Genomic DNA, 23,031 nt, shown 5'->3' with positions numbered 1-23,031 from the left:
GTCAGGCCGACTGCACCTGCTTCTGATTGTACCAGGAGCAGCAGTGGCATAGTAGTTAAGAGCAGGTGCACTCTAATCTGAAGAACGGAGTTTGATTCCCTGCTCTGCCACTTGAGCTGTGGAGGCTTATCTGGGAAATTCAGATTAGCCTGTGCACTCCAACACACGCCAGCTAGGCGAGTCACAGCTCTATGGAGCTCTCTCAGGATGTTTGTTGTGGGGAGGGGAGAAGGGAAAGGAAATTATAAGCCCCTTTGGGGAGGGGAGAAGGGAAAGGAGATTATAAGCCCCTTTGAGTCTCCTACAGGAGAGAAAAAAGGGTGGTATAAATTCAAACTCTTCTTCTTCTCTTCTACTACATTGCAAGTTGAGCATAACAACCTTCACAGTCCTGTATTGCCAACACTTTATGATCCATTATTCTACTTCAGGATGGGGAGGAAGAGAGCCAGCTGGGGAAGGAATCATACAGAACATGCCACGGAATGAAGCCACCTTCATGTGACATACAGCCTAATAAATAATATTGATCATAAATAGCTCGATTTACAACTAGATATTAAATTTTTATTGTATAGCTAGCTTATCACTACTGTGGGGTTAAGGCAACATTTTGCCTTTCAAAGTGTAGTGAATGCAATTCTGTCCTATGTTAATTGTCAATAAGAATTTTATTTTCATAAGTGTATGTATGTATGTGTGTGTGTATATATATATATTCTTTTTCACAAAGTACATTACGCTGCTGTTACTCCCACACCACTTCCCTTTGCGGCTAACAGGGCATATGACTATTTAAGGTCCTGTCAGTAATGCAGTTATTTTTGGCTTTTTGTTGTTTTGTGAGCATTACAGCACTGGCTGAAGCCTAACTAAAAAGGGATTCTGTCTGAGCAGCACAGCCTAAAAAAAGATTTCACTTTTTCCTGTTTTTGGCCCCAGACTAACTCAAAAATAATGCAGTCTAATTTGTGCCCAAACACTGAACATGTTATCAACCCCATAATTAAAACACACTGTTTCATACATAAACATTTTGAATAAGATTAACACTTTGGAAACCAACATGTATTAATGTAGACTTGGAACTAGATTCCATCTTTCTTTTTCTCTACACTCTCTAATCTTCTTAAAAGTTTTGCACTGGTTATTGTGCATACTTTACTAGGATTAAATGTAATATGAGACATTCCTGCCTCCAAAACTATATTTAGCCAAACAGGCCTGCACATATTGCCCCCCACCCCCGCTCTAATATCACAACTGAACAACAAAGTGTTGGTTTTAAAATGACAGCATGTTAGAGAGAAGACTGGGGGTGGAATAGGGAAAGACTAGGGAAGCCAATATTTCATACTTATGGTATTGAACTATGTACAGACACAGAATTAGGTGCCAGTTTTACAAATCCAAAGATCCCGACTCTAATCTTTATTCGTGGTCTGAAGCTACCAAACAGTTTGTTTTGGGGTTTTAATACTGCAGATGAATCCTCGCAAAGGATTACAGCGTTAGAAGGGGAAGGTGATAATATACTGTAATGTTTAATAGCAAATAAAACATTTTGAAGCTTATCTATCTTTCATAGAAGTTGTAAATGTAAAATTCAGGGAATGTGCAAAAATACATTCAACAATAACATCAATCTCCAGAAAGGCCTGTACATAGCTGCAAGGTGTCTTGACAGTGAAAACATTCTCTTTTATTTGATGCATGAGCCTGTTTTCTTTCCAATGGTATAGCTGTACACAGTGAAGTTACCAACAAACAACAGAGCAGAACCACATAATTTCCTCTCAATTCTGTTTTTTTAATAGTTTATTATTTCTTCTGTTGTAATATTGTTCGCTTGATGCCAGAGTTTTCTCATTTTTAAATACTGTGTGCAATATTCTCTGCAGAGTGCAGTTCTGAGCATCAATACAATACTTTCTTCTGCCTTTCGCACAAAGAGACAGAGTGGACTACAAAAATTACAGGCAATTCAATTGAAACACTAACACACCATTACCAAAACAAGAAGACTGAATTAAAAAATCAGAAAATACTACAATAAAAACATTATAAGACGTGGCATATCATATTTAAAAATTAGAAAAAACTAAGGACAAGATAATGCGGTGAGCATCTTCTTAATCTATCGTTTAAAATAAATTCTTAAACCATACACACGCACACAAACGTATCAGCTGCTCACAAGTTACCTAATAAAAATAGCAAAAAAGGGAACCTTGTTTTACAGTAGGAAAAAATCAAGTTAATTATATGTCCACTTAAACTTATCAGAGTTGAATTTAAGATTTCATCCATTCCATGCCAGTCAACACAAATGTTACATCATGCAAATTAGAGCTCAAAATAATATATACAAACATAAAATTTGAATTTCTCAGGTACACATGGGACGAATTCATATAGCTTTTAAGGAAAACAGGTGTCAAACTAGATTTGTGAACTCTTTCTATTTTGGTAGACTTTAGGAAAATAGTATTTAAACATAAACTGACCTATGAAATGTCTTAATTATACACCATTATGACCTAGATACTGGTTGCAATGTTTTGGATTTTAATTAACTGAACACTTTTTGTTCATAAAAAAATATAATTAAAAAACTATTGTCTGTAGTTATGAGAAATCTGATTTGCAATGTAATCCTAATGACATTTTCTTGGGGAAAAGCCCCCACTAAAAACATGACACCTACTTCTGAATAGACCTGCTTAGTATCACTTCCTAAATAATCTGCATAAAGACAATATCCTTTTTTGAGATATGAAAGGAAATGTCATCCACAACTGTACCATAGCAAGTCATATACATTGGAAATATGTTCTTTTCTCTTTCATATCTCTGTCTTAACAGTGCATTCACATCCAGCTAAAACTTAAGAATCAGTGCTCTGCCAGCTCATCAGCTCAACTCCTTCAGAACATGTTACCTCTTGAACTACCCTGTATGATGAACTCGACCATCTGTGGATTCAAGGGATCACCTGTTCCCAGACCCTCTGTATCATTTATCTTGGATTCTGAGGAAGAGAATAATTCTACATTAACAGTGTATCCTAATCAACTGAGAAATTTCTATTCAATCCATACAGCTTTTTTTCAATTTCGTACACTCCAAAAATGCAATTAGAGGCTTGCCTCCATCCAGTGAGATATTCCTCTTTGACATGCAAAACATGCCAAAGCAAATTGCTTTTGGAACTCCGCATAGGCGCTCACTCATCAAGAAGCACAAGTCCAAAGCTTGCTCTGACACCCAAAGAGCACAGTTCAAGACTATAAATTTAATGAAATCAGTGGGTTTATTCCCAACCAAACAGGATCACAGGCTGTTCGTCAGACAAAACATATAATCAGCAATGATGGTGCATTGTGATGCATTGGCACTCTCCTCTCGCTGCTCTTGCAGTGTGATCACATGGACAAAAAAGGTCAAAAGAAGAAGTTAAATCCACGCTATCAAAATAATATTCCAGATACCAATCTAGGTACTGAAAAAAGCCCACAGATATCTATATTGACTGTTGACTTTGACAATCTACCCCAGTTGCACCCAAGAGCACACACACCCACACAAAGCAGCATAAGTCATTGGCCTTTTTCCGTTAATTTGCAAATTAGACTGTCTTTAATTTTTAAAAAGACTCCTATATTGTGTAAAAAGGAATTCGGCGTAATTGGTGTAGTGGTTAAAGTGCTTACACTTTCACCACTCCTGCGGTCAGAAGTTCTAAGCCCCTAGGGAGTCAGATATATCCTGGCGAAAGCTGGCTCAAAGTCAGCTCCAGCCCATCCATCCCATTTTCTTAGTCCAGTAAAATGGAGTACATGAAAAAAACTCATAGCTAGGGGGTAAAGAATAGCTGGGGAAAGCAATGCAAACTACCCCCCAAAAATGGCTTGCCTATAAAATCACTGCTTGCAGCGGTACCCCAGGGTAAGACACGACTGAAGGGGAAACTTTACCTTTTTCCTTTAGTATTGTGCAACACTTGATATACATGCTACAGGGAAACAACTAAATACTTCAGGAAGAGACTTTTGTTCAATAAACAAAACTTATTTTGTAAGCTTGTAACTGTTTTTGACAACATTTGACCCAAAACCCAAGGCAGTTCATTTTCCTTGAAAAGCCTTCTGACTTAGAATAAAGAGATCACAGCACACCCATAAGAACAGGGGGGTTTTCCCTGTGAGTGGAGCACCAAATAACCCATCATCTTCTTCTTCCAGTGGGTTCACAGAAACTTTTGCTGGTTCTCAAATTTGCCCCAACAGTGAGTGTCTGCTTAGAAAGGCAAAATCAAATTTCAATAGACAATAATTATGATCCACTGAAGAACCCTCAGGGCATAGGGTGGTATATGAATCTGAATAATCAATCAATCAATAAATAAATAAACAAACAAACCACATGCACAAGACATTACAATGGATTTTTCAATCAATGTCAGCAGGCATGCAGATATTTTTCACAGCAGTTGACCTCAATCTGTAACAGTTCAATTTTTTAGAAAGGCTTTCAGATTTAGAAAAGAAATAAAAATGTCAGCAAGTGAGAGTGACAGGTCCATACTAGGTGTTTTAACTAGTGAGAGCAATAAAACATGATCCCCATTTCCCTGTTGAGTCAACATTCAGTCCCAGACATCATGAATATTTGTGTCAGGTATATCTTTTCCACAAACACTGCCTCTGTCCTAAGGTTACACAAGCACTCTTTAAATCTCTTAGCTCAGACGTACTTGTAGCTCAGAATATTTAAAAAAACCTGGATGGTCTTTTACAAATCATATTTAATACTGAGATATTGTTGCTCCTGTCTGCCATGCATTGCTACTAAACACAGGCACTATGTTGCCTACTGAAGCTATTGCTGCAGAAATCTGCAGAAATAGTGGAGAAAGTTAGAAGTGTATCAAAAATAAAGCTGATATAACCCGATCCAGCAGGAATATATTAATTAATTTTGCCTTTTAACTTATCTAATGAGGGGTGTCATGCCCCTAGAGACACCTCACTATTTTCTTTATTTAAGCCTCAGTTATACCCTTAGTTAGAATGGGCTTAGTTGTTTTTTGTACAGTTTTCTGTGGGTGGGAACCTTAGTTAGACCCTGTCCCTTTATGAAGCCCTCTAGAGGCAAAGTGCTATAGCATTCTTATTGGTTAACAGTTCCGGTTTTACAGTTTTGTTTTTAGTTCAGGTGTCTGGGAAAGGCTAAAGACAGCAATATCTCAGACGTTTAAGGTGTAAAAGATCCATGATATTTTAAGAAATTCAGTTTCAACAGAATTGCAAGGAAACAGGGTCCAAGTAGAGGACACTGGGAGATCTCAGAAGCAGTACGAGCAGCACAGACTTCCTTAGAAGAACTTAAAGAAAGAGTTGCAAGTCTGCAAGTTCTTAAAACCATCTCCAAACATTTCCAGTATTGCAAGTATTCTTTTATTAGATAGACTTCATGGGATGAGTCTGGTCGTTTCCCCACTCACCTTTTGTTGCGTGCTACTCTCATCAAATAATCCGGGGGCCTGCTGCATTCTCCACTTCCTCAGTGGCAACAACACAGTGACCCCGATTCTGCTGCTCTCCTTCCTCCTCAGTACACATCTTTTCTGCTGATGGATGGTCCAGCACCTTTCTGAAAACCCCGCGCCAAGTGCGGGGGCGCGCGGGGGAGTGGGGAAGCCCGAGGGGTGACTCCAGGTTTAAGTTTCCTGCCGTTGCTGATAACATAGAGCCATCCTTCCAATTAGGCAATGGCGGAGTGTGCGCGCAGCCTGGGCTTTCTTTTTTATTTTTAATGCTAAAAATCCACGTCTCCACGTCGTTTTGAACACTCAAATAGTGGGTTTGAGTGCTCAAAATGGTGTATTCCTTGGCAAAGTGTGGAGATGTGGACTTGTCCTTTAGAACATTGAAAAAATCCTGCCCCAGAGCAGCGCAGCAGTCAATCAGGACAGCCCCTGAGCGGATCATGGGGAGTCCTGCGTAGAGGCTGCACGGCTGCCGCATTCATTTGAACAAGGGGGCGGAAGCTGCGGAAGCTGTGGTGGGGACCATGAGCCCGTGCTCAAAAGGTCCTGCAGCAAAGGAAACCGCAGCTTATCATCCACCATTTTGTAAGTGGGGAAATGGCCAGAGTCCTAAACTTTAAATATTATTAAACCATTTTTGAAGTGTTACTTATTTTTCGGTGGGTCTCACACTCTGTTCTGGCCAAGTGCAAGGCACCTGATTTTTAGTTTGCTTGGGGAACAGAACAAGGGGTAAAACGATGTCTAAGCTTTCACTTTAAGGACTATCAATGTATTTCATCTCCTCACCTCATTTTGCAAATAAATGCTGATGTTTCTGCTATTCTCCAGTCTGAGAGAACAGAAACACACCAACAGATAAAAGCAGCTTTGAGAATTGGCTGATATTTTATAAGACTTCATCACTGTTCACCACAAGCTGTTCTCCAGAGAGGAAGGGCCATAGTACTATTGTAAATATGCTTCTTGTGAACATACAAGAGCAATAAATAAGATTTAAATGTGAAATGTTTACTGTTCCTACTGTAACACCACAATCTGCAGTTTTCTTGTTCACCAAAGAACTTGCATTATACATTTTTGTCCTTTAATTCATACATGTTGTACTAATAGGACTATAAATTAATTTATTTTAAATAATTGAACTCAGCCTTTCTACTGAACAAATATTCAAGAGTGGATGGTTATTCTATGGTAGAATTTCTGGGCTTGGAAATTCCTTGAGGTTTAGAAGTTCAGCCTGGGGAAGAACCTTAGTGGGGTATAATACCACAGAATCCAGCCTCCAAAGTTGTCATTTTATTAAGGGCAACTAATACTTGTAGTCTGGAGATTGGTTGTTATTCAGGACAGGTTGCCTGCTACAGTTTGGGAAACATCTGGAGATTTGGGGACTGGAGCCTGAAGAGTATAGGGATTGAGGAGAAGGACTTCAATGGGTTATAATCCTATAAAGCTCACTTTCCAAAGCAGTCATTTTCTCCAAGTGAACTTATCTTTAACACCCTTTGAAGTTCATGATAAATCTATGAACTGCCATTATCTTGAAAGATGATCCATATGAAGTATAACTTCAGTATAACTTCAGAAATAAAATTTTACAAAAAATTGTGTGTTTCAATGAATAACTAATTTTGCCTCATTTTAAAAATTCAAAGACTCACATATGCTTTAGCCCTTGTTCGACCTTAGAATAAAAATGACAGCACCCTATAGTGAGCCAGTTCCACACATAAATGTCCCTATGGCGATCATTCTTTTCCATTTGTAAAACAATCATTGTTTATTCAGGAATAAATCATATTGTTATAGGCCCAGAGTCAGTCAGCCAGGAGTCCTCTGATGAGCTCCAGGTTGGAGCCCCAGTCAACTGGGCTTCACGCACAGCCAGAAGCCTCACAGGATGCAGAGAGAGCTGGCCCAGGACAAGAGTTGGAAGCCAGAGTGTTTGCAGAAGCACCTTCAACCACTGAGGGCCAACCTAGCAGTCCACCCATTTCATTTGAGTCTGTAAGGCAGCTGAGAATTTGCACCTGGCAGGAACTGTATTCTAAAAGGCAAAGTGCACACTTGGAAGCCCTAAGGCAGCACAGAGAATGCTGTCAGTCAGCTCAGTATCAAGACCGAGCCACAGCACAGGCTTATAAGAGACTGCTTTATGAAGCGGGAGTTGCAGGAGCAACATTGCTGAAAGCCTAACAGCTTCTGCAGCACTCACTTGCAGACTGATTCCTTGGAACTCTGACTCAAACTGGATTGCCTGACCTGACCTCTCTTGGACCCTTGACTACCTCTGACCAGATCTGATTGAACTCTGGTCCTAAGAACTCAGAGTAAGACTGCTCTCTCCCTTTCTTGCATCTGTGCCTGCTATCATCTGGAACCTGACTCTCTGTGAGCCTGGCAGGCCAAGATACCTACTGTGTTCAGTAGAAGCGTGGTGTGATGGCCTTACTGCCCTGTAAATGGGAAAGTATTTTCTCCAAGACTTTCCCTGACAGCTTGCACTCCAGTTAGGTGACTAAAGCAGAAAGTTGTTAACTGCCCCTCCTTTCAGACAGCATGCCATCACGTATAAAATCCTCTGTCTCTCCTAGTATCTCTGAAGGTTGATACTACAGGATTGTATTTCATTAGTATTCTGAGTGGCAAGATAGTGAGCAAAGAAATGTGCAGAATCTTTAGTTAAGCAACATTAGTACTACCAAGCACAAAACTCAGGAATGCTACAAGACAGAATCTAGGTACAGCTAATCAAAATAAAGATAAGTTACTGGCTAGTTCAGGGATCCCCAACATGGTGTCCGTGAACAACATAGTACCTGCTGACACCATTTCTGGTGCCTGCCAACAGCTTATAAAGTCGGCATGGTCAGGTGTGGTTTTTGCCCAGCAAAATTTCTAACTGGATCTGTGGATTTCTTTGGCAGCACCTGCACGCACTCAATCTTCACTGTGTGACTGAAGATAAACAGTGGCAGCCATTCTATATAAGACTTCTAAAAGTGCTCACAAGCTTTATAAGATTGGACACCCTTGGGCTAGGTCTTTACAATCCTTGGAGCATATGTTCTTTACTTGTTGTATGGTGCATCCACCCCAGGAACACCTGCAAGCTTCCTCTAACATCATTCCCCTGTTATTATCATTGCATAAGAACATAAGAACAAGGCTGCTGGATCAGACCAGAGTCCATCTAGTCCAACACTCTGCTACTCGCAGTGGTCCACCAGATGCCTTTGGGAGCTCACATGCAGGATGTGAAAGCAATGGTCTTCTGCTGCTGCTGCTCCTGAACACCTGGTCTGCTAGGGCATTTGCAATCTCAGATCAAGGAGAATCAACATTGGTAGCCATAGATCAGTGGTGGCGAACCTTAGTCCTAATTCTAATATTAGTCCTAATCACAACACACTCATGAGCGAGTATGCTTTCCCCAACAACCACAACCAAAATGTAACAATAAATTTCCCCAAACAAAACAGCTCCCCTTTTCAGAATCCCCAAGTGGACTCCCAAAGCCTTCGTTAACCTAAAAGCCAGGTCCTGGGCACAGAATATGGCCCTTCCAATCAAGAAGTGTTAATGCATCAAAGAGCTAGCATGAGTCTCCTTCAGGGTGCAAACTATGCTCTCTGTTGGAGATGTGCATCTTTCCCATACTCTGTCTATCACAGAGTCACCATAACTGTCACAGCAATACCTTGCCATTTATCCCACAATAAGCATGTGCTTACATTCACAGCAGAAAGGCCAAGAAAGGCCACATCTCCACTCCTCATTCTACCTGTCTATGCCATCTATAATTTCATGCTTATAATGCTGATTAAGTGGCATAAAAATCCTACTTCTTCCCTAGTTCTTTTTCCCAGATCATCTCAGTTAAGAAACTTGGATCCAGGATACCACAGTGAGTCATCTAGGATGGAAAGCTCTGCCTACACCCATCTCCCGCATCATCTCTAGGCAAGTACAGGAAAGAAAAACAAAGTGGCTTCTTCGGCAGTTAAACTGACAGGTAGGCTACAGGTAGGATCGGGTGATATGGCCATTGTACATTCATGTCAATGCATTATGATGGGACACAGAGCTAGCTAATTTTCTGCTAGCTACTTATAGCCAGCCCATTACTGGTCCTGTTTCAAAGCCATTTTTAGTTTGCTGCTAGAGTAAACAGCATTTGCAGTACCACATTCCAAGGGCTGCTTTAGATCCCAAAGAATTCGTGTAGCTTTCAGATCACAGTACATCACTGATCACAAGGAATTATTATTAATTATTTAAAATTTTAGCCATATGGTTTATTTTTGAAAAGACTAATTATTTTTAACCATATAGGCCAAATAGAGAAATAATATTAACTAAGGAATGAACACACAGGTTTTTAGCGACAAGTAAGGTAGTTGGACAGTAACCATTTAATATTATCTAGCAACCATTAAAAGAAACACCCACAACTCCTACGAGATCTGCTGTGCTGTCTCTGTTCTGCATAAGTAACTATCCCCCTTCAGATAGAGCACTGGGGTCTATGGATACTTTTACCACATTGCAAGGCAGGGAACTGTTCCTTCAGTAAAACACCTAGGCCGTTTCCGCACGGTGGCGGAAACGGCTGGGTCGGCGCTTCTCGTGCTGACCCGAAGACGGCTGGCGGACAAATCGTGCCGCACGGACGGTCATGCGGGAAGTCAGGCGGGCAGCAACGGCATGGAGCGGCAGCAGCATACCACACGACCGGCGTGTCCCTGGGCTGCTCCGGCGTTAATCGCCGAGGCCTGGGGACACGCCCCTTGGGCTCTTTTGCGCCTGCTCGAAATTGGCGCGGGCAGCGAAACGTGTCCCCAGGCCTCAGCGACGCGCCGGAACAATAAGAATTATAATGATCTTGAGGTCGAGAAGGCGCCGTCGAAGCCGCTACCCGTTATTTAAACGGACAGCGGCTTCACGCGGCGTATTCCGAAGAGCGGCTTCTTAAAAAAAAAAAAGCGTTTCTTTGGAATCGCCGGCTCTTGAGCCAACTTCGGGCGGAAGTCTTGAAGGCGGGCGGCTGTTTCACCGACAGCAGCGCGTCGCGAATGGCAGCCTGGAGACGGCGTTTTTACCGTCTCCAGGCCGTCATTTTCCGCCCGTGTGGAAACGGCCCTAGAGGCTGAAAGCCCACTAGGACCCCAGAAAAATTCGTCTGTATCACTCTTGCTTAAAGGCCCAGAATTATTATGGCAAGGGGCAGAATGGGTTAGAGCAGTGGTTCTCAACCTGGGGTCGGGACCCCTTTGGGGGGATCGAACGACCCTTTCACAGGGGTCGCCTAAGACTCTCTGCATCAGTGTTCTCCATCTGTAAAATGGATAAATGTTAACTCAAAGGTTAGATGGATCAATTCATGCTTCTAAACAGTCATCGTAGCTAAATATATACTAAGAAACAATGCAGGGAATTCATAGACTCAAGTCATTCCTGCTTGTTAAAAGAAAAGGCATTGTGACATCTTGCATTCCAGAGAAATGTCATCTACTCTTCCACACACATTATGCAGCTATTACACCCAAAGCTCTACCTGTGTGCGATTTGTCAAAAAGCATCACTTGACTCTTGCTCAGAATGAATACTGCATTCAGTCCATTCCACCAAGTTATCAGCAGAATTTTTCTTGTTGAATCACATTAAACAGTTGGATAATTAATGAAGCCTGCTGTAGTCACGTCAGCACTATTATCCTTATTAAATCAGTGCTTTTATAAACAGTAAGTCATATGACCATGGCTGAAGACACATATCTAGTATCCAGTGCAACATTTTAGGTTAAATAACTTTTACACTACAACTTGTACCACTTACTAGAAAAACTGAACACATTACAGAAATTTTACAACAGATAGGTCAAAGAGAAATCAGAACTCATTAAAGGCATCTTAAATAGTATAAAATATAATCTCTACTGAATGATGCAACACACTCAGTAACTCTCATGCTTTTCCACACATATACATAACACAAAAATATTTAGTGGTATGGAAAAGACATGAAAAATGAAAAAGAAAATGGTTAACTGTCTTGAAGTTTTTGTAAAAATGCAAATCTAGTTTAGTATAGAACTGTAGAGCTCGGACTCCAGTTCACAATTTCTTGCAGGAAAATTAATACTGGTGAGACTTTTAAGAGTAGCCACAATAATTGGAAATTGACTATTTAATATTAAAACAACAAAGAAAGAAAGAAAAAAGTAAAATCTACCATTCTGCTGTAGAAAGTGGTGCTCTTGCTTATCCTAGAAGTTTGGTATTTCACTCCTCTCTAATGTGACCACTCTGCCTTGCATTCTGGAAGTCTGCCCTAGTTCTTTTCTGCTACTGTCTTGTTGCCAGGGTTGCAGCTGCACAGACAATTCTTGTTGAAATGCAGGTCTTCAGAGGGGGTACAAAGGGTTTCATTATCTTTTTTCAATGCACACAAACAGAGAGAATAGATTCTTACTACCCCCCCCCCCTCCCACTTGAACAACCCGAACCACTCCATCATGACTATTTACATATGAAGAGTCATGCAGGGAATCCTGCCCAAGCTCCACAAGTCACATGTGTCTGCCAGAAGCTGCCCAAGCAAGCAAAGTGCTCAAACCCGTTAACCTAGAATCTAACACAGTGAACTCTGAAGTACATTTCTGTTCTTTTTTATAAGTTAGTCTTACATTAGAAAGAAAAAGCTGGCTGAGTTATAACTGTCACTTCTCTGGGTTCTGAAAGTTATTCACAGCTTTTTAGGCAAGTGAGGCCAGATCATACCGTCTTTTTAATCAATGCAAGTGGGTTCTTAGAAAAGTTACCCAAAGTGTACTCATCCAAACCCATTTCATCAGAAGAAGTCACCCATGAAACTTACTGGTAGACAATTAATGAACTGGAATGATCCAGAAATTCACTTTCAAGTAAAAGGCTCATGGAATTTCCCACAAAGGTTGGTTGGTTTGCAAATATTCCCATGTAAAACACACCAACTGAAACAGACTATAATTGAACATTGGAACTGGCATACAACCCCAGTAAACTTCAGCTGCATTAAGATATTATAAAACATTAGAATAAAGTGGGTATAAACAAGTTTGCTGTATACTGTGACATGCCTGTGACATGCTGTCCGGGGGCGCCATGGCGTCGCTCCGGACTCGCCAAGCCGAAGCCGGGGCCAGCTGAAGGTCGGGGCAGCGGGACCCGACAGCCGGTCGATTGACTGCGTCGGGGGAAACTTGCCAGCGAGGAGGCGGGACGGTCGACAATTGGGACGGCCCGGGGACTGGCCCTTGCACAACTCTTGCGGATCGTCCGAAACCCGATGTGGCAGCGGAAGCCGGACGGAACGTTTCTAACGCAGCCGCGGCTGGCTAGAAGCGGTGGCCGGGCGGCCGAGAAGGCGCAGCTGCCAGGGAAAACTATTATTAAGAGTGAAGGCAGCAAGCCGAGATGAGGCGAGGCTGAAGTACGCACTTAGCGAGGTCGAGGGAGGGAGTTCGCGAGGGCCGGGAGCGGGAAGGGAAGTTGTGGGAAAAAGACAGAAGGAGAGAGAGAGAGACAGCAGAGGGACGGAAGAGGGAAGCAGGCGAGGGAACAGAGAAGTGGTGAAGAGGCGAGGGAGGGAGAGTGAAGGAAACAGAGAGGAGCGAAAGGGAGTGGAGGAGGAAAGGGAAGCGGCTCAAGGGGTTCGTGGGCGCCTCACCCGAGGGGCTGCCGACCCCAGTCTTGTCTAGGCCGGCCCCAGGCGGCGAAAGTGGGAAGGGAGGCTCCTTGCTTGCCCTCCCACTCCCTGAAGGGCGTGACACCACCCTGTGGTTTCGGGCAGCTGAGGCGAGTCGCGGGCCCCAAAAGAACCGGGAGCCCACTGGACGAGGGGCACATCACCTCGGTTAGGGACGGAGGGACGGTTTGCCAGCCCGGGCTGCAGGAGGGGCAGGGGGAACGCCACACATGCAAATGTAGGCTTCTCAGTAAAGGGACATTTATTATTCTTTAGAAACTGGGCATCTAAACCTCCAGTGTAAAATCCTGGCTTAATCCTGTTGCAGAGGATGTCAGAATGAACTGGAGCTTGATCAAGCCATACAGTTTTGAATCTAACTCTGTATGTGAAAGGGGAGGAGGTAAGAGAAGCAAAGAGAACACACGTCACGTTTCTGCTTGATCTCATTTAACTGCAGCTACAGTAACTGATATTGACTATGTGAAGGATAAACTTTTGAAGGGAAATGGGGACAAAAACAGGATAAAGCAGGATGCATTGGTAGTCTACACTCTTGATAGTATAACTGTCAGATTAATTCATTCAACACTGTGTGACAATGGTAACTGATTGTATCTTGAAAAATTACTAACAGATATGCCACAAACAATATCCCTTTGGACTTTGTTTTAAAGCAAGACGTGTTTGAGACAATGTACAATTTTTTTTTTACAATATTTACTGAAACTTCATTAATGGCATTATATGTAGACAAATTTAAAATTAGGAAATGACCCTGAAAAGCCACACAGAAAAATATTGGCTTGTATTTTCCAGTAAATTCCTGATAATGGAAGGCAGGAGAGTCATCCCCCACCCCAATGTCTTTTCCACTGTAGCCCTCCAGTTTGCACTTCATTCTATTACGGTGGGTCTCCTGGCCTAATGCACCAGCATTTTGGGCTGGAGTAAGTGGAGGGAGGTAAGAAAGTCCTATTTGCAAAGATTAACCATGGAATCCAGTCTATGGATGGATTCATATAGGTTTTCAATCTAGGAAGAATGATACATTTTTTTTCAGCAGCAACTCTTGAGCAATCTTTAAGGTGATCCAAGGTTAATTTTCAACCTATTGTGTGTTGGTGTCTCTTATTTATTTATTTTTATTTATTTATCTTTCGACTAGGGTCCAGGAAGAATAGTTTTTATATCCTACTTTTTTGTACTATAAGGAGACTCAAAGCGGCTTACAATCACCTTTCCTCTCCCTTTCCTAGTTATAGTTGCTACAAAATTGAAAGCAGAAGATGGTCCATGGCGTGAAGACTGGGAAAGTGAAATCCTTCTAAAATCTGACTTACCATACAAGAACATTTTAAATTCAGAACATCTTTGTTTTGTTCATTGTAAAATTTTATTTTTTCCTAGAAATATGTTGTTTTGGTAGACCTGGAGATAACCTGACATTTAGTCACATATGTTAATCATTATTCACAACCTAGCAAACACAAGGCAGCAAAATGGAGGACTGTACATAAGAACAAAACATTTAAAATCAAATATACACTGGCTATACCAGAGCTGGTAGGAACAATAGAAGAAATTAATTACTGTCAAAAATAATCCATTCAATTAACAGAGGGTCATGAAGCATCTGGACCTTCTATCAGAATTAGTTTAAATTATAGATTAATATTAATAAGTCTGCTTTATTGTGGAAACAAAAGATGTTTGAATATCATAATTCCAATGTGATACTCTTCAGGGGCTCATTACCAGAGAGATATTGCAAATGCTGCTTAGAAATTAATAAAAGAGTGCAATGAAACCAGACCCAATCTGTTTAAGATTCAATTCCTTGCCTGCTTTGATGAACATAGTACCATGATGAATTTTCTTCCCTGTTTGCTCTTGCTATCTACCCTAACAATTTGCTGGATAAGAGCAAATAGATACATGACTATGTTGCTTCATAATCAGAAAATTTCCATCCATTGCATATACCCCAGTGCTCAAACAGTACAAAAATTCCTTGATAATGGAAAAAAATTGTCTTTATTGAAAAGGTTACATTGAGGAAGAACTAAAAGAATAACAGCGCTGCTTAAATCATCTGGCAAGATCTCATTTGAACAACAGATGAAAGAAAGAAATAGGGTCAAAATCATGTCATCTGATGGAAGACTGGTTGTACCATAGAGGAGATTGGATAGGACTAGAGACACAGTGAAACTATGTTGTACTTAACTTCAGACCTTCCCCAGAACAGGATTCATAAGCATGGCGCATGGCTTGTTGGTGGCTTAAGCTTAAGGCTGGCAACATCCGGGACGATGGGGGGCACTTAATGCAGACATCAGTACAATAAAATAAACAGGAAGAATTAAATATGAAACCAACAATCAATCAAAATGTGGGCATGGATAAGGGCCAGATATTTGGTGGGGCACAGAAACAAAGAACATTTCAGCATGATTGCAAGCTCAAGGGAAGCTGGCTTGGAAATGGATTGAAAAAACATTGCAAAAAAAGTACTTGAGAAAACAATGGAGGGAAAATGAAGGGGAAACGTTTCTGGAACCAAACAGAGGTAAAAATATGTGGAATAAAAAGAAAAAAAGTAGCACTTGGTGGGAAGATATGATGTAACCAACTTGTGAGAAAAAGGCCGCTCAATCATTTACCCTGAGAGTGCCCGTTAGCACAGTTTCTTGGTTGCAGATTAAAAAATGGAGATTGAAGAAGGGGAGGGACATGGACCTTTGGAAGAAACTAACTCAGAAAAAATTACTCAGCCCTGCATGGAAGATCACGGTTGCTCTCCCACTGCCTCTACTATCCAAAGGGACTGGATAGCAGAAGGAGGGAACTTGTATGCAGCCCCACAAGGCAAAATTGGACCCGCTCTCACCCACCTCTCCTGTCCAAGACCTGAAGGACTGGACAGCAGAGGTGGGGGGCAATCTTGCATGCAGGGCTGCTCTACTCCCCACAGAGGATTATGCCTGCTCTCCTCCTGCCCTGAAGGGTTTGGATAGCAGAGACAAGGGGACGATATTGCACGCAGGACTGCTCAGCCCCTCAGATAGGATCATTCCTGCTCTCTCTCCATCTCTCCAGTCCAAGCCCCAATGGGCTCGGATAGCAGAGAAGGGGTGATCTTGCAGGCAGAGTTACTCAGCCCCACATGGAGGACCGCATCTGCTCCTTCCCCATCTCTATTATCCAAGTCCCAAAATGCTTGGATAGCAGAGGCAGGCAGGAGCAATCTTGTATGCTGGACTGCTCAGCCCAGCATGGAGGATTGTGCCTACTCTCCCCCTCACCCCCTGCCTCTGCTATCCAAGTCCTGAGGTGGGGGGAGGAACAGGCATGCAGGGCTTTCAGAACCACATTAAGAATAGCATCCACTCTCCCCACCCTCCTACCTCTACTATCCAAGTCCCATAGGGCATGGATAGCAGGGGAGGTGATCTTGCATGAGGGGCTGCTCAGCCCCACATGCAAGATTGGGCCATTTCTCCCCTACTCTCTCACTCGCATCTGCCTCTCTCCCCCAAATGCAGGAGGGCTTGGGAGATGGAGATGGCAGGGAGATTTGAGTGCAGAGCTCAGATCTCTCTTCCCTTCCTTACTCTAACAGCCAATAAAGCTGAATCATGCTCAGCTTTCAGGCTATTTGGCTTTGTCGAATTTTGGTTGTTTTATTTGTTTTATTGAAAAATTAAAAACAAAAAACCTCCAGTATGTTTTTTTGTGACTCAGATTTACTGAATCAACAAGCCTAATTAGGGTGTCTTATTGTTGGTGCAAAAATTCACCATCAGTACCAGTGGTTTCTCTGCTACAAGTATAGAAGGCTTCATATGATTATTTTAGTATGTTTGAGCTAAAAGAATAATAGAAGCCTCTTTCCAACAGGTGAGAAAAACAAGATGGTATGTCATGGATTCCTTCGGAGGTTGCAGCAATATGACGTTTAACAGCAGGAAATTGGTCTTTTTTTAGAGAAGCAGAAAAGGGGAATTGGAGAGAATGCCTAAGCACATGGTCAGAAATGTGTCTTATGACAAGCAAAGAAACAATTTGATAAATTCAGAGACAGAAAACGTTCACCACTTGAATAGTAATTACAACAACTTCCTAAATACAAAACCAACTGCTTAAGAAACTTAGGCCATTCCAATCAACAGTGTATGATGTATGAGGGAGAAGGGGAATTCTGTCAACTACTAATGGACGCTATGTGCCAATCTGAAAAGTTTACTTCTACAAACTATGAACTTTGTACTTTTACTTTCCACATGGGTTTCCCTCCCCCCCAATTTCAGTTCTGGCCCCATACTGCTTTGGTTTATTACATTTTCTGCACATTTTTGTGCCTTCAGTTTGCTCTTTGCTCCCCCCACCCCAAGTTTTCCTGGTTCATTTGAGATCACTTTTACTCTGATCTTTTTCCAGAAGTCAGTTTTGAGATAGCTTTTTCCTTGTTTGTAATGTTATTGTCTGTTCCTTTGAAACCAGTGTTATATTGTGTCATCCACAAAGAAGCATAATGTGATTAGGATGATGAATTCTCCACTCAAGGTTGGTGATCAACCTGGAGAGGTCTGGAGTTCTCTCAGAATTACAGTAGATCTCACAACCACCAATAGCAGTTCCCCTGGAGAAATAGAATAGAATAGAATAGAATAGAATAGAATCTTTATTGGCCAAGTGTGATTGGACACACAAGGAATTTGTCTCCGGTGCATATGCTCTCAGTGTACATAAAAGAAAATACATTTGTCAAGAATCATAAGGTACAGCACTTAATGATTGTCATATAGGTCTAGTAAGCAATCAGGAAACAATCAATAGTAATAAAAACATAAAATGTAAAATCATAAAATAAAATGAAATGTCAGCACAGGCTATAGTCATACAGTCATAATTGGGAGGAGATGGGTAATAGGAATGATGAAAAAAGTAGTGCAGTAATCTATATATAATAAATATATAATAAAATAGTTTGACATTACTCCGAGGGAATTCATTTTGTTTAACAGGAGTGATTTAAGCATTCGGGAAAAAACTGTTCTTATGGTCTAGTTGTCTTGGTGTGCAGTGCTCTGTAGCTTAACGCTTAGAGGGTAAGAAGTTGAAAGCAAGTTTCTATGTCCAGGGATGCGAGGGGTCAGTAAATATTTTCTACAGCCCTTTTTTTGACCCGTGCAGTATACAAGGTCCCTTCAATGGAAGGCAGGTTAGCAGCGTAATTTTCGTTTTTTTTTCTGCAGTTCTGATCTATTCTCTGAAGTCTGTGTCGATCTTGTTGGAGTTGCAGAACCAAACCACACAGTTATAGGGAGGTGCAGATGACAGACTCAATGTGAGAATTCCTCTTGTAGAGACTGTATCAGCAGCTCCTCTTTGGGCAGTTTGAGCTTCATCTGAGTTGGCGCAGAAAGAACATTCTTTGTTGTGCTTTTTTTTGATGACATTTTTTGGATATTAGAGTGACCATTTTAGGCTCAGCTTGAGATATGAGAGTGGAGCCTAGGAAATTTAAAGGTCTCTCACTGTTGATACTGTGTTGTCTAGTATTCGTGAGAGGAGGTAGGATGGGAGGGTTTCTCCTGAGAATCTACCACCATTTCTACGAGTTTTAAGTGTGTTCAGTTCTAGATTGTTCCAGTGGCTTCCCACGAGGTTAGTTGTTCAACCTCCTCCGCCTGTATCGCGGTTTTCCATCGTTGTCTCGGAATAGAGGACCAATCGCACTGTTTAATATCATCTGCAAATTTCAGTATTTTACCAACAGATGGATCATTTGAGATGCAGTCATTGGTATACAGAGAGAAGAGAAGTGGTGAAAGTACACAGCCTTGGGGGGGGGGGGGCCCTGTGCTCATTTTACAGGTATGTCTGATGTAATTTTTTCCTAGCTTCACCTGCTCGTTTCCTATCTGTTAGGGAAGCTTGTAGATCCCACTTACAAATATGCTCAGGGTACTGCTAGCTGATTTTAGTTTTGGTTAGAAGAATGTCCGGTCTGATAGTATTCGAATGCTGAACTAAAGTCAACAAAGAGGACCCTTGCATAGGTCTTTGGCGATTCAAGATGCTGTAGGATATAGTGCAAAGCCATATTAATAGCATCATCTGTCGATCTGTTTGCTCGGTATGCAAATTGCAAGGGGTCCAACAGTGGATCCGTGATGGTTTTCAAATGGTACATCACTAGCCTTTCAAAAGTTTTCATAACTACAGATGTTAGAGCAACTGGTCTGTAGTCGTTCAGTTCCTTGATGGAAGGCTTCTTCGGCACTGGGACGATAGTGGAGTGTTTGAAGCAGGAAGGAACATAGCACATCTCCTGGTTTGACATTATCGAAAAGTGGCAACTGTGGAGGGTAGACTTCAGGATATGCTACTGACTATGGATTAAATCCTTCTCCAAATTCTACTTTCCACAAGCACTGCTCCCAAATCTTCTCGTGATGTCCACTGCAGAACTGGAAACCACAGCACCTCAGCAGACTTCTGCTCATTGGAGTAGAGGGAGCAAAAATAAAGAAAAAATAGTGTATGTGGTAATTGGAAATCCAGAGGCTCCAGTCCAGACACCATGGAGAAATTTCAGGGAGCCATGGTAACCTGGCATCCAATGATGCAGTTTTGTCAAGATTTCACTGAACTGCAGTTTCTTTGTAGTTATGAAATAGCATCCAGGTTAAGTGTTATACAGTGCATGAGTCTCATCACCTCTCAAAGCAGTGTTGGTAAAAAAAATCAATTCTGTTAGAAGTGTTACCACAAAATCTGTACATGTTCAGACAAGATGGCAGGTCTGTTAGAGCAAACATTCTCTACATATTTGGTGAATGCTTTCTCTACCTAGCAAAGTCATATATTCAAAGCTGATTCCACAAACACTGATGTTTTAAAAGGGCTCCTGGCAAACATTTCGGATGTTAGCAAAATAATCTCATCATTCAGCAGGTGGATGGTATAGTCTTTAATAAATCAGCAGCTTACAAATACCTCTGTTGCCTGGACAGATCACTATTTCCAGGTACTGAAATCTATTTGCATGAGGTAAACCAATCCATAGTGGTTTCCTATAAAATTTATTCTCAGGAAAGGAAGAATAATAGCTTAGTCAATAGATCTTGTCACAAACAGCAGAGGGAAATATTTATTAATAATCACAATATGCAGCACACAAGAAGACGTGGATATTTCCAACAAAGCTCTATGGTTAAGAATGCTCTTCAGATAGTGGCCAGCAAAGGTCTTGAGGTGAAAAAATCCAAGAAGAATTGAAAGGCGGTTAGAATTTAGCACTCACAATGGCAGCTTTCCATGGGACATGAAAGGAAGCTAGCAATATCATAAGCTTTTCTCCACACAAATTACACTTGGTAGGGGTCAGATTGTATGACAAATACAGTCACTGTTATAACTGCTGGTTAAAACGATAGCTTTTTCAGTTGTTAGCCAATGCTTAGGGAATCAATTTTCTCAAGTTACTTCTGGTCAACTTGAGTTACAGCTGTGGGTTAAAACATTTCTGGTGATTTGAGGGATGAAGCCTGGGGAAGGCAGGGTTTGGAAAGGAGAGAAACATTAGTGGGCTATTAATGCCATAAGGTTAGGGTAATGTTTGCTTGCTTCTGGGGGCGGGGGGAGGGCAAGCAGCATGTAGCGGAGAGGGGGCCAAAGAAGCAACTAGAGAGCAGGCGTGTGGCAGGCAGATGAGTAGCTGCACTTGTTCCTGGAGGGGGGGCGGTTGGACAACCCAGCGCACCACCCACGTGACACATTAGAGTGGTACCTGGGTTGCCTATCCCTCAACCCCACCCCTAGATTCGCTACTGGTACCCAAGCTCCCACTTGTCTAGACCACAGCAGACTCCATGGTCTGACATGGTTTGGTCAGACAAACTTACTATGTAGAGACTTTGTCAATGAAAGAGTTGCGTTCCTTTCTATAAGAAATTTACCAAACATCAAACTTCATGCCACAACACTGGACTAAGAGCTCTGCAATACTCCTTTTTGATAAATCCTACCTAAATCCCACTATGGATACTATGAAAGTATATCTATCCTGCACCTCACTTTCTAAACTATGAGTAGCAACAAAGAAACGAGTTGAGATGAGAATACAATGAGCTCCACACAATATAGGTTTATCATGCTTACTCTGAAGTTTAGAAAGCAATAATCATTTTGGCAGTTCTATTTATATTTTCATCCACAAGCTCAGCTGTACATCAGGAGGCCTGCTTATAGTATGTGTGCTTTTATTGGATGTTAATTTATATTTTATGAACAATGAAAATGTATTTTACTTTAAAAGCAGATTATGCATTCTGAAGCAAATAAAAGAGATATAAAGTATAACCTCAAAATGGCTATAAAGCAGACTTTATAACACAAAACTGTGCTTTCTACTTTCCAGATTCAGTTTAAGCATAATTTATGTCAGCCATATTTAAAGTTATTTTGCCAACACTTCTGATAAGAGAAGTGAAATCAAACTTGGGCATTTCTTCATTAAGTGCAGAACATTTGGATAAGAAAGTGCTGGAGTTGCCAACCTCCAGCTGGGGATCTCCTGGGATTGCAACTGATCCGCAGGTGACACTTTAGCAGGAGAAAATGGCCACCTTGAAAGATGGAGTTGATGATATTATACCCCATAGAAACCCCTTCCCAAATCCCACCCTCCTGAGACTCCACCCGCAAAATCTCATGGACCTGGCACTGAGTGAACGGGGTGGGGGGGAGAGAACAACAGCAAACTGTTATCTGATAAAAGTGATTAGTTTCAGGTACTAGCAGACCATTCAGACTAGGTATCAGCAGTATCAAGTAGCTAGGCCAGAAAATTATGCAGTCTCTTGAAATTATAGCTTCCCACACTCAGAGGAGTCATACAACCAATTCAGATTATGACTGTGTTATAGTTGTGAGACCAGGATATTTAACAAATTAAATTCTCAATCTTGCAAAAGAAATCAATTTTGTCAAGTACCTGAGGCCTTGGTTCAGTAAATTATATAAAACAATATTCTTAAAAAGAGCATGAAGAAAACTGTTGTCTAACAATTTTCTTACTCATGCTCAGAAAGCATATGTTCTCTTCAAGCAGAAAATGAAGTGCCTCATTTTGTAAAACAAGTCACTCCAAAAATTAACCTAGTCCATAACCATGTTACTGAAATACCATGCTATCCAAGTACAACTGATCATTTAACATATTTTTTTACATAGCAAAAAAATGATTGGTTCCCCACCCTGGGACATGGACAATATACCCCACTAAACTTTCTCTTCTCACTAGACACAGTGTGAAACAGACTTTTCTCTGTGATACACCTCTGAAGATGCCAGCCACAGATGAAGGCAAAATGTTAGGAACAAGATCTATCACACCATGGCCATACAGCCCAGAAAACCCACCACAACCAGTTGAATCCGACCATGAAAGCCTTAGACAATACATTGAACACAGTAAAAATTAATTTTCTTTCTTAAAGCCTGAGTCTTTGATATTTTTAGTTCATCCGACTTTCAAAATGTAACTGAGTGGGGCTAAATATAGAGTTTATCGCCCCACACAACAATAAAATTTTAACATCAGTATTCTTACGAGATAGCTAGTTTTTCATTGGACAGTATTATGCTTAATAAAATTTTGTTTAAAGAGGTATGCACAATTAAAATTTATTCAACAGAAGATACCAACGTCCAATTTGGCAAACAATTTCTAATTT

General features: G+C 41.3%; 1 protein-coding gene across 4 annotated transcripts in view; it reads right to left on the bottom strand.

Annotated features, from left to right (window-relative positions):
• CDC42SE2 (CDC42 small effector 2) overlaps nt 1–23,031 on the bottom strand; it is a 75,484-nt gene that overhangs the window by 34,658 nt on the left and 17,795 nt on the right. Inside the window, exon 2 of one of the 4 annotated variants that reach the window (XM_048502861.1) lies at nt 2,942–3,031. The exons of 2 other annotated variants lie outside the window; for them this stretch is intronic. The gene's annotated coding sequence lies outside the window, so the exon portion shown is untranslated. Of the gene's footprint in view, nt 1–2,941; nt 3,032–11,788; nt 11,889–23,031 lie in introns of those variants that run through there. One more of the 4 variants, XM_048502862.1, reaches the window with a different exon arrangement.

The sequence above is a fragment of the Sphaerodactylus townsendi genome, linkage group LG07 (assembly GCF_021028975.2).
Source record: "Sphaerodactylus townsendi isolate TG3544 linkage group LG07, MPM_Stown_v2.3, whole genome shotgun sequence".
In the NCBI taxonomy this organism is placed as follows: domain Eukaryota; kingdom Metazoa; phylum Chordata; class Lepidosauria; order Squamata; family Sphaerodactylidae; genus Sphaerodactylus; species Sphaerodactylus townsendi.
The sequence above is the reverse complement of the archived record's forward strand: the minus strand, read 5'-3'. Positions and strand labels throughout refer to the sequence as shown.